This window comes from Gallus gallus, chromosome 2 (genome assembly GCF_016699485.2).
Source record: "Gallus gallus isolate bGalGal1 chromosome 2, bGalGal1.mat.broiler.GRCg7b, whole genome shotgun sequence".
In the NCBI taxonomy this organism is placed as follows: domain Eukaryota; kingdom Metazoa; phylum Chordata; class Aves; order Galliformes; family Phasianidae; genus Gallus; species Gallus gallus.
In genome coordinates, this window is record NC_052533.1 from 118,694,106 (window position 1) to 118,706,340 (window position 12,235).

Here is a 12,235-nt window from a genome sequence, read left to right on the forward strand (position 1 = left end):
AAGACATGTTACTTCTAAAAGTGGCAACCTGATTTACCGCTGCTATCTCATCTCTCTGAAAGGCAGAAAGTGAACAGGGAACACGCGTGACAAGCAAGTTTCAGAAACTGTCGTAAACCACCTGGACTTTTTTTTTTTTAGCTTATTAAATCATCCAGGAAATAACTATTTCATACTTTCAGAAAACTCCAGCCTTCTCAGTAGAATCTATTAGGAATTTACAGATCAAGTACATGGGGGACTCTGGCTTAGTAATCATAGTCTTATCCTTTACCTACACTTCAATATGGAACAAAAATTGACAATTGTCATCTGAATGCATTTGATGCAAGACCTCAACCTTCAGGTAACTAAAAATTGGATTTGAGATAGAAGAAGTGGGTTACACAAGTTCTAGGTCCTCTTCAGCTTGAAAAGAGAGAAAACTCATCTCTTATTTTCTAAAAATGACATTTTAATGACAAAATAGCCTTGAATGGGACCATTTTCTTTCATTCACCTATCATTTTTGAATAAAAGAAGAAAATGAATGTGAGACTCTTGGGCTCTGGAAGAGCGAACTCCAGAGGAAGTGTTGTTGCTTCTGTAGTTAATAGAACACTGTTGTTTGGGAGACCCCATATTTTTGTTTATGTGTTTTCCATTAGACAAACATCAGAAACAATATATTGTTGTCACCTTCACATTTCCCCCACCTGTGTTTCAAAAGAACCAGCCAATCATCCATTCCCAATGGGAAAATACGAACAGTGACATATAGCAGAAGGCTTAGGGTTCGGCATCTATCCAGAAGAACTAAATCCACAAATGCATTGAGGTTTCATTTTCATACCTCTTCAAATGTGTTCCATCATTCAGCATGGGCCTGCTCTGGTTGTTTTTAGTCTCAGTCCTAATTCTTCTTGTGATTTACAACAGGTATGTACAACCCATGCCTTGCGGGCTGTATGAGGCCCAGCACAGTCAGTCCATCATGGAGGCAACTCTTCCCTGCTGAGTGGCCCGGCCCAGCCCCTGGCATGCATCCATTGCTCAGCAACAACCAAACATCAGTGTGTGACTGTCACTGTCTGAGATTAAACCTGGGCATGAAGAAGGAGCAGTGCAGTGCTAACTCAAGATATGGCAAAGAATTTTATGGGTTTTATACATTGGCTAAACACAGTCCTGTGAACAGTGAAAAATATGCAGTCTAGCATTCAGTTTTGATAAAGGAATTTGAGAATAGGTTTCAAGGCTGCTGAAAAAAAAAAGATCAATCATTTGGTATATTTGTAAATCCACTTTCAGTTGACATAAATACATTACCTGCAAATTTTTACATAGAATGTATCGACTTGCAATCATTCAACTCAAACATTTGATTATGTTTCTTTGTCTTTTATAAGATCTTTTTTATGAAGACTTTTATAAGATCTCTCTTACCTGAGAAAAATATCCCTCGCTTCACCATCACACCTTATCTGTGTCATCTCTTTCTGGCAGTATGTACTTTTGTGAACAACTATTTTCAAAGCTGAAATACAGGAATAGTAAAATTTCATCAAAAATCTCTGATGAACACCTTGAGAACTTGCTAGGAATTGCAGCCACAGCCATCAGTCTAGACTGATGCACTAATTGCACTAAAACAAGGTTACATATCCCACTAGTTTCATGTTTTTTTTTTATTATTTTTTAAAGAAAAAAATATATATTAAAAAAAGAGGGTTTTTTTTCCTTAAATAGATTAACTATGTTATGTATTTCGTATGCAGCCCAAGACAATTCCTCTTCACTCAATGCAGCCCAGGCAAGGCAAAAGGTTGGACATCCATGATTTACACAGAGAATCTGAGATTCCTAGGACTGGGGATCGTACATCTAGGAATATATATATTTATTTGGGGAAAATAAAGAGTGAAAATGTTGTTTCCATGAGTACACAGCTGATAATTTAGCATTTTAGTCACACTCACTGAGAGTTCCTTAGGTCACTTTGTGTTTATGACTAAGGAAAAGAACATCTTAAAAGAGCGCTAGTCCTAGACAAATATTATGATTTTTCATCCCTTAACTCTTGTTCTCAGAAGAAAAATATCTGGGAAACTCTGGATTACTTTTATGCTGTAGTTCCCACTGGTTCTAGCAGCAGTTCATTAGAATCTGGGAAACTCCCAGCAAAGGGTGTTTCATTGAAATTTTCTTAGATCGATCATGAATTGTTTGGCTTTGTCTCTATATATGCAAATATAAAAACAGATTTAAACTTCCTGCCTCATTACTATAGTGCATCTTATGAACCATAACTAATTAATTTTTGAAAAGATGTTTGCAATGATTTAATGGAAAGAGAAATATGTTACTATTATTGTGAATAATTAATTTTCAATGGTTGTGTGGTACTTCATGCCATGAGAGTCTCAGCTGATTTACTCATAAGTCTGCAGTGTTTTGGAAGTATATAAAAAAAGAAATAATAATCAAAGATTCTCCATGTCAGCTATAGTCGATTATATATCCTGTTCTGAATAAGTGGAAGCAAAAATGAAATGCCCATTTAAATTAATCAGACCATACTTGTTTGGCAAGCTGTTGATACAATCTGCATTACACTAGAGCTAAACCAATCACAGGATTATAAGAAAACTTTGATGAAGGGGCAGTTTTAATAGACATAGTAATAAAACTATTTTCTAGAAAGTTGTAGTAAAGAAATGTCTGAAATTAAATTGGTTTGGAATGTCAGTAGCATATTGAAGTCTTGGCAAGTTCTGAAGTACCATGGCTATTTATTTTCTAAATGGCTCCTTATTTTAGAGAAGGCTAATAAGGCAGAGATTGCCTCTCTTCCGAGAGGGGCATGGAAAATATGATGGACTCAGTTGTGTAGGGACTTCAGGTCAAAAGTCTTGATGCTGGGAAAAACAGTCACTAGAGGAAGATGAAGGCTTGAAGAGCTATCTTCTAGCTGCTGGACAAAGGTGCGTTCTCAATGGCCAGCAGTAGAATATGGAATGAGATAAGCTTAGATCTTGTCCAGTATTTGTGAATAGCACGGAAAATAACATTTCAAGTGCTTTGTAACTTTTCTTAGCCACTCCAATTCTGTTGTAAATTTGTCCTTTACTCTGGTCCAGCTTTTTCTACTCATCTTATTAGAGTCACAGGCTGTGTTGTTCTCGCTTGTCTTCAAATTCTGATGTGAGTCTTTGAGCCATTGCCTGTGCTTTAACCAGCAGAATGCACTACTGTCTACTCAGTAAAAACAGTCTTCTGGTCACTGACTTGCTCAGAACGGGTCTTACAAGACACTAATCACATAATCCTGTAATACTGCCTTAAGTTTCCTCAAGCCGCTCAGCCTCCAATAGTGGCTTTCTCTAATAGTGATTACATCTCCTCCTCTACAGCACCTTAACCTTATGATTAAAGTGCCAGCATTGTGAATGTTGCAGAAGTGGTACAATAAACCCCTCTTATATTAAAAATCTTTTGTTGAAATATAATTTTTATTATTATTATTTTCCTTAGAACAAACTCTAAGGCAGTTTTGGAAAATGAAGTCCAGACATTCTGTCAGCAGAATACAGGTGGAGATGTAGGTGGTGGTGTTGCTTTGGACTGTGTCAACTTGGGTCTCAACAGGAAACATCATGCTTTGTGGTTTTGTCCTAAGTTTTAGAATTTCAGCTCAATTCCTGTCCAAGTTACTGGGAAAAAACAAACAAACAAACAAACAACAAACAACAACAACAAAAAAAAACACAACAGCAGTGCTGTTAATCCGTAACTGCCTGTAGGCAGCCCACTTACTCCTTAGAGTAACAGAGAGTAGCAAAAAGTCTTAATCTATTGAAACAAACAGATGACTACTCACCAGAACACCTGGGCTGACAGAGGGGCCACAATCTTTCTGGGCTGACATATGCACACAGACAGATCTTCTGAGGAGAAACAGAGCTGCTCAGAACTTCAGTTGCAGGAAACTTCAGAATCTGGAAGTCCTCTAGATGCCTGAGGGAAGAAAGGGATGTCATGAGTACAGGTGTGCCCAGTTTGATCAACTTTTAAAGCAGGCAGCAAGGTTACATGAGGAAATCATCAGCCAGCGTAGTATTCAGTAACTGGAGAGAGAAATTGATTTGTGTTATCATGCAGTAACATGAGCAGATCAACAGCCCTGTTGTATGTACCTACAAACAAAAGAAGCTAAGCTAGCTTTCAATCTTGAGGAAACAGCTGGTAAAAACGTTCAAGAGACTGGACTCTTGTCTCCGCTCAGAGCAGAAAAAAAAGTCTTCCTCTTGCCTTCAAAATGCCTCTAAGCAACAGAAAAAAATACTCTGGACAATGTGAGTAATGATTCAGACTTGGGAAGGGACAACCATGTTGAGTTGGTCCAAATAAGGACGCAAGTCAAAACTAGTGCCACCAAAAAAAGACAAAAGATGTTAGTAGTTGGGGATTCCTCACTGAGACGCACTCAGGTAATGATTTGTCACCTAAACGATCTTTCTACAAAGGCTTGAGGTCTTCCAGGAGTCCACATCTGGGACATCAAGAAGAGGCTACTGGGTCTGATAAAGCCACAGGACTATTATGCACTCCTGCTCTTCCAAGTCAGGTCACAGAAGTCTGTGACAAGGAAAATACAAAATATTTAAATAGCCTTTATGTCCATTGGGAGGATGTTGAAGGGATCGGAAATACATTTAGTATTCTCCTTGATCAACTGGATCATCTTGTAGGTCTTTTCCAACCTTGGTGATTCTATAAGCCTATGATCCTACTAGATGGAGAGTGGGATCTAGTTAGAAGAAGGGGAATGGATCATGAGAGTGGCCAGCAGGGCAAGAGATTGTCCCCCTCTACTCTGCCCTTGCGAAGTCCTGTCTGGAGTACAGCGTTCAGACCTGGCGCCCTCAGCATTTCACAGGCATAGTGCTGTTGGGGCAGATCCAGATGAAGGCCATGAAAATGATCAGGGGGCTGGAGCACCTCTCTTATTGAGAAAGGCTGAGGGAGTTCATCTTGTTCAGCTTGGAGAAGAGAAGGCTTCAGGAACACATCATTGTTACCTTTCAGTACTTGAAGGGAGTTTATAAACAGGAGGAGGGCCATCTTTTAACATGGTCTGATAGCAAAAAGATGTAATGGTTTTAAAATAAAACAGGTGAGATTTAGATTAGATATTAGGAAGAATTCGAGTCAAGTTGGAGCACTAACCAGTCTGATGTAGTGGTGGTAATGCTGTCCATGACAGGGGGTTGAAATCAGATGATTTCTAAGGTCCCTTTGAACCCAAGCCATTCTATGATTCTATTATATGCAAAAGAAACGCATCCTTCATCTTCAGTCTGTTCCTCTTTAGCATGTAGTTAAGTCATTACTTTTATCATCACTACTATTACTTTTGTCTTCTTAAAGAAGAGTGGGAGCAACAATACATCCACAGATATATTGGGAAGGATGTTTTGTTTAAGATATCTCATATACCTAAGCAAAACAATCTATAGAAAATTCATGGCGAACAGCAACTGGCATGTGAATCACAGTGAAAGTGTGGATTAAAGATTCTGTACAAGATTTAGCTTAATTCACCTTAAAATTAAAGGTTACAAGAAGCAGAAGCAAAGTGCTGAAATGCAGAAAACTGCCTTTTGCCACGATGTGGTTAAGTAGGGGAGAAGGGAAGTGTTCAGTGCTAGTCTGTCTGTTGCAAATCAACACAAGTACATTTTGTGGAAATCATTTCTGCTTCTTGTCTACTTAGTCCTTTTGAATTCTGGCTATGAGAAAAATGAAGATCAAGTTGGAGTAAAAATTGCAGCTTTCAATTCTCATTTGCCTAAAACAGTAGCACCTGCAATGGTCTGGAGTACAGTAAATGTAAATTACCTTTGTAACAGAGGTTAGTCTAATGAACCTTTTTGATGTACTATATATTTTTTTTATATTATAAAACTGTCACAGTTATGTGATCAGACATAGAACTAGAGACAGTAAAGCAAGTCACTTCCATGAATAAAAGCTTTGAAATTGGCTGTCCTGCACAGGTGGATAAAAAGTTTGATAAAGCTAGATACACCTGCTAGAAAAATCAGGCTTTCCTGCTGAGCGTCATAGCAGTGAGGGGAGAGACCAGAATATTTTCTATATTCTTAGAATTTTATATACTTATAGCATTCATATAGGCAAAAAATATAACTTAGAATATTAATCCAATAGATATATAATAAATCCAGTCCAGAGCTGAATGGATAATACCACCAACAATGTTCATGTGTACCTGCTTTTTCTTTATTTTTTCAAAAATATTTCCAAAATACAAAGCATTTCGTCTACTATACCACTTTGTTAAAATATCTAGAAATTATTTTCCATATAAATTAGGTGCTTTAAAAGCATTTTTTTAAATCTCTTTTTAATTTAAGTGGTTTATAATAGAACAGAATTGGGGACTATTTTATACTTTGATTGCTTTTGGAAGTTTGAAAGAAAATCTAACGGTTAATTCAAATAACATTGATTAAATTGTTTTAAAGAAAAAAATATCCTTAATGGTTTTCAAGTTTATCTTAATCTCTTCTTGATGGCTTTATGCTAAAATATCCTGTAGTTTGTATTTTGTTTTGTTTTTCTTTTCTATAAATATTTCTACCTATCTTTTAAATTAATTTTACTAGTGGCCTTGATTTGAAACTCTGTAGCTATGTTTCATGTGTCTGACAATCTTTACAAAAATCTAATGGATTTTTTTTTGTTTATTTTCTTAAACTCATACTGCCTCTGCCCTTATTTCCTCATTCCAGAATTTATTTTAGCTTCCTACAAAGTTGTTTCATTAGTGGAGCAAATTGCAATAATATCTGGATGGTAGTCTTTTCTTCCCTTTCCTGTTTTGATGTCTTTTTTTTTTTTTTTTTTTTTTTTTGTATTGATTATCTACAGAAATGCAGCAAAAAGTTATAATCTGAATCCCACTGTTTGGAGTACATGAGGGAATTATATATTTTTCCCACAAATGTTTTGTGTCATACAAATTAAAAACTGATTCAAATACGTGAACTCATAAGTCTTTGAATTTTATGACCTTTGAATCATCCTAAATACAATTTGATTGCCTTAGGGTACATTAAGCTGCTGTAAAATACCAGTTGCATTCAAAAAGTGGTAGAAACAGAAATGCATGAGAATTTAATTTTAAGGTAGTTTAAAATGTAACCTTGCCAATTGTAATATATATGTTTGTCATTTTTGCTTTTGACGTGTACTAAGCAGTGTTTTGATTATTAAACAGGTAAAATATTCAGTGTTATGTTATGGCTACTGCAAGCATTGATTAAAGTCTCCTGTGCTCATGAGAGCTGACAGGGATTCAAAGGAGGAAATGTAAAACTTGAAGGTACAGCAGTATAGTGACATTTCACTCTATAAAGCTGCCAATATTTTAATCCTGCACGTAAATCATTTTCATCACTTCAATTCCATATCTTAATTTGTGTAGCAAACAAAGTATTGGATTGCATTATGTTTAATAATTAAGAATGTGATATCAATTTCCATTTATTTTATGCTCCTGAACAAGAAATAGAGTTAACATTTTTGCTTCAATTTGTTTGCTTTACAAAATAGGAATGATTAAGGATTAGTTCTAATATTCATGCTGAGAACAACCAAAGTTTCATCATTTGCTTTTATAGAACCTTTAGTTTCTCTGCTTAAGTGATGTCTTCGTCAATGATCATGTTGTATTCATTTAGAGTGATGATTGATATGGTAATAGATACAGTGTGATTGAAAGCAACCTTTGTCAATAGGAAGGCCAAATACTCAAACAGTGTATTGGTTGGAATTTGCTCATTATTGGAGACCTTTCATAGTCATATTGACTTGCTGTCCAAATGTTGTTACTTACCTGATGCTTTCATTGTTTAAATGGTATAGTCATTGGTATTGAACATGACTTTTCCCGATATTTGTCCTAAAATACACACACAGCTCAATTATCCACTGAAAATACGTGAGGTCTATTTTCAGGGTATTAAAATAGTATTTGGTACTATATGTAATCTAATATTTTGCAGTCTAGAAAATCAGGCTCCTATACATAATATTTTGTACTATGCTTCATCATTCCTTGATTTTAGAAAATTATAAGTACCTTTCTTACAGAAATGTTTTCTTCATAGCTCCAGAAGTCCAGAGACTCAACCCTCTTGTCAAAGATCATTTCAGGGTCAGAGAAAATAGTACTGTATCCTTAAGGGGGATTTTTGTCACAGAAAAGCTTTTCTGGTCTCCTTAGAAAAGCTTTTCTGGTCTAATTTTCACATAATAATCACACATTCGAGATACCTACAAAGCGTGGCCTTTGCTAAGGCACTTCAGAAACGTTAGAATAATGGAGTTCTCTTCCCTCTTCAGGCTTGCAGTACTTTGAAATTTTAGGGTAGATCAAGCATGATCAAGTTCAGCAAATGCACAGAGATACAATGTAAACAAAATGCAAAGGTTTTTTGGGACTTTGAGTTGAATTACACCCTAAGACAGTCAGAGCATGCCAAAAGGAAGTACAGAACTAAAATTCCTTTAGGAGGGAAAAAAATAGTTAAAATATGAATTAGGCATGAGGCATTGCATACATGATGGACAGCTCTCTCTCCCTTTTGAGACGGTGTAATTGCTATTTGGAAATAATAGTATGACCCTATCCTTGCTTTCTCTCTATATCTTTCAGAAGATAACATCCAATAACTAAAAATTTTCATTTGCTAAATGCTCTGCATATGTGAAAAGGTCTCCAATAACTTTTTTTTTTTTTTTTCCTCCGACAAATCTTCCCCTCAAAGGGACTAGTTCTATTGCAGATCTTTTCAGGTCACTGATGACTTTCGAAAATCTAGTCTAAAATGAGATAAAGATGAAAAAGAATTAATCTTTGATAAATGAATGATAGATAAATGGAGGAAATATTTTTTATTGTCTTATCTCATGATAAGACATTCTCTAATTAAAGACACTTGACTGCAAATATCATTTACAATTTAAAATTTATGAACTGCCACAAGTGATTGTAAGTAGCACTGAATCAAGTTTGCCTGCATAGTTTTCAATTAAATTTGTAGTAAACATTTGCCACTTCTGATAGTTCCTTCAGAAAACATAATGAAAGATTAATTTGCAAGATTTGAAATCTTAGGATACTGACACAGCAGATGCACTTAAAAAAAAAACTTTTAAACTATGTTAGACACTTTTAATTCTAAGGCCTAGGGATGTATCTATTTTTGCCATTAAAGTGTCTATATTTGTTTATAGCATTCAGTATTTTTTCTCTTCTAAATAACCAGTAATTCAAAGTACCAAGAAGTTTTTTTTTTTTTTTTTTTTTTTTTTTTTTTTTTTTTTTTTTGCTTTGATATCTCTACCTGCACATAGTTCCTGATTTTGTGGTACTAACCACAGAAGTTAGTACTTACCACAGTTACATTAGAAGACTTCCAATAATATGCAACTATCCTTGCAGCGATTATACCTCTGTATATTAGGACATAAGAATGGATAGCTGAGAATGTTTTGAAAAAGAATCTTTCTCTTGTGTAAACATAATGTTCCATGGAAATACATACAGGTCTAGTGAATGCCCAAGGTGGAGCTGCTTTCATTCATTTCTGAACTGAGCAACCTCTTCAAATCAAACATAGACTCTAGAAGGAAATATACATGTCCTTGTTAGGCTGGATACAAAGATAAATCATTTATTTCAGAGTTCAGAGATGTGTTGAGCAATGACACTTGTAAATTCTTTTTTTTTCTTTTTTTTTTTTCTTTTTTTTTTTTAAAGGTAAATAATATGAAGTGTGGTGCTCACTTCTTTGAAATTTTACTTCACTTTTTATAATGTTTCCTTAAGCAAAAATAAACAAACAAAGCATAATAATAATAATAATAATAATAAATCGGACCTGCAAATTTTTGTTAAAAATCTCAGGAGATAAGTCCTCCAGCTTCCCACAGCATTTAACTCACAAGAATTGAATACTGCACTATACTTAAATTATGTGTTAAATAAAAGTCTACTCCCTTCCAGAAAAGAATAGTAAGTTTAGATGTTTAAAGAAGTTTTGCCCCACCTTCCCCGTATTGCTAATGAATAAACATTTCCAACTAAACAGTAAAATAATCAGATATTATCTTTCTTGTACTTTTGCCTACAGTTCTCTTGTTTTGAGAGTTTATATTGTGTTATACTGTGGGCCATTGTGTTACCGTTACCCTCATTCTAATATCAGTTACATAAACTTGAATTCTTCCACTTGTAAAATCTGAAATTGTCTGAGATTTTAGAATTCTATTACCAGGAATAGAAGGACATAACTAGTGTTTTGTCTCTGGCTATATATACAAACCAGAATTTACCACTGAACGTCCCTATACACTGGCACAAATTGCAGTGTTTGACACTAAACTCCTCAATATTTATAAAAATCTGTCATCATATAACACCTGAATACCAAGGCATGTCCTATTTTAAACAAATGGGAAAAGCATGGCATCCCACATTCTGATCAGTGAGAGGAAGTTAGAAAGTGGGAAGAATTATGAAATATAAAGGAGAAAGAGAATATGAACAGCAGACATTATGAAAGACAGTTCAGCAATATAGAAAGGAGCCTGGAGAGTGCAATTAGAAACAAAGGAGAGGAAAATGTCCCTGATGATAGGCAGGCAATAGACTGAAAATGTTCGCTTTTCTTTCTGGATCTATAACAGTGTTCTTTTTTTTCTTCTGCCCTTTGGGAACATCTACACAGCATTTTGGGGCAGATGATTCCGTGCCTCTTGTCTTCTAAGTTGTCAGCCACAAAACTTTCTGAACTGGAAGCTAGTCAAATCATTAGGATTTTTACACAAAAGTTAGGAAAGTAATAGGAAAACAGGAAAATTCAGGTCATGTACTTTTTATTCTCTTGTAATGTGAGCCAGAAAGTCCAAATTTTTTACTTGATAATAGCTGCTTTCTATGTTGCAAGGCAGCCTGGAGTCCAGAATGCTTTGAGGTATGTAGTGCTAATGAACAACCTCACTTTGTTAAAGGAGGAAAACCAGCATTCATGAGACTTCCAATGTGAAGAGTCTTTCTGGAAGAAATGATGTTCCTGTTGTACAGGTTATACTGTTGTTGGGAAGGCTGTCAGAAAACAGATAAGCTTAAACAAACCAAATCTATACATCTGTTTTATAACCTTACTATAACAACAACAACAAGAGGAAAGATATTTAATGAGAGCAAGTAGAATACTAGTGTTGATAAAATGTGGTTATTCATAATCAAGGACGAGACATCACTCCACCTGTGCAATAGTTTTCAAAGGGTGCTAAAGGCATGATGAGCAATGAGGTTTGAGAAAACTGTTTCGACTGGGAGGGAATTGCTTGATTTTGCAAGCAATAGTAAAGATTTTGTCCAAGAAAATTCCCTTTGCTAGTGAAGATCTGAATTGCTAAGTCTCTTTTCAAAAGAAATGAAGTATTGCAGAGACTACTGATAAAAGATGGAGGGAATTAGTATAAGCGCCTATTTAAAAAAAAAAAAAAATGAAAAGCTAATCAAATAGTGAAATATTTCTCTGTTTAGTTATGAACTTATTCCAGAGGACAGAAAAAATGGTAATGTGAATGTGAGGAAATCTGGCAGATCTACCTCAACCGCAAAAGAGTGTTCTGTTATATATTTTTTCTTCTGGTTCTTTCCTGGCTGTGTGCATAGCACCAGGTACAATGTAACTTTGACCTATGCTAAGATATTTGTACACAATTATAACATCTGTCATTAATACATATAAAGACCATTAGAGGGAAAAGGCGGTATTTTGTTAAAAGCATTTCAACTGACTAGAGACAAGGCATCAGAACATTTAAAAATGATATGAAATATTGGAAGATACTTTTGGAAAAACTTGACCTATTCTGAAAAACGACAACAACAAAGAACAGTGGGGAGACTGGGAAAGAGTGGGAGGACATAACATATTTGGCAAGTGAGTTTAAAAGTATTCAGAAAAAAAGGATTGAGAACTTTGCTTTGCATTGTGAATGGTAGGTGCAGAAATAAGGGTTTGATTAAAACTGAGAACATAAATAGTCTAGAGAGAAACTGTGTGCAGATAGTATGGAATCTGATAATAAGAGAAATTGAGAGCTGGTAAGAGAAAGTAGGAAAAATATAGATTCAACAATTTGGGATTTA

The 12,235-nt window shown here is 35.2% G+C and overlaps 1 long non-coding RNA gene across 1 annotated transcript in view; it reads right to left on the bottom strand.

The window, feature by feature from the left end:
- Positions 1-1,425: 1,425 nt before the first annotated feature.
- LOC124417686 overlaps positions 1,426-12,235 on the bottom strand; it is a 29,586-nt gene continuing 18,776 nt past the window's right edge. The window contains exons 3-4 of the long non-coding RNA XR_006936522.1: positions 3,860-3,996; positions 1,426-1,516 (exon numbers count right to left, since the gene is read on the bottom strand). This is a non-coding gene — a long non-coding RNA (uncharacterized LOC124417686). The remainder of the gene's footprint in view (positions 1,517-3,859; positions 3,997-12,235) is intronic.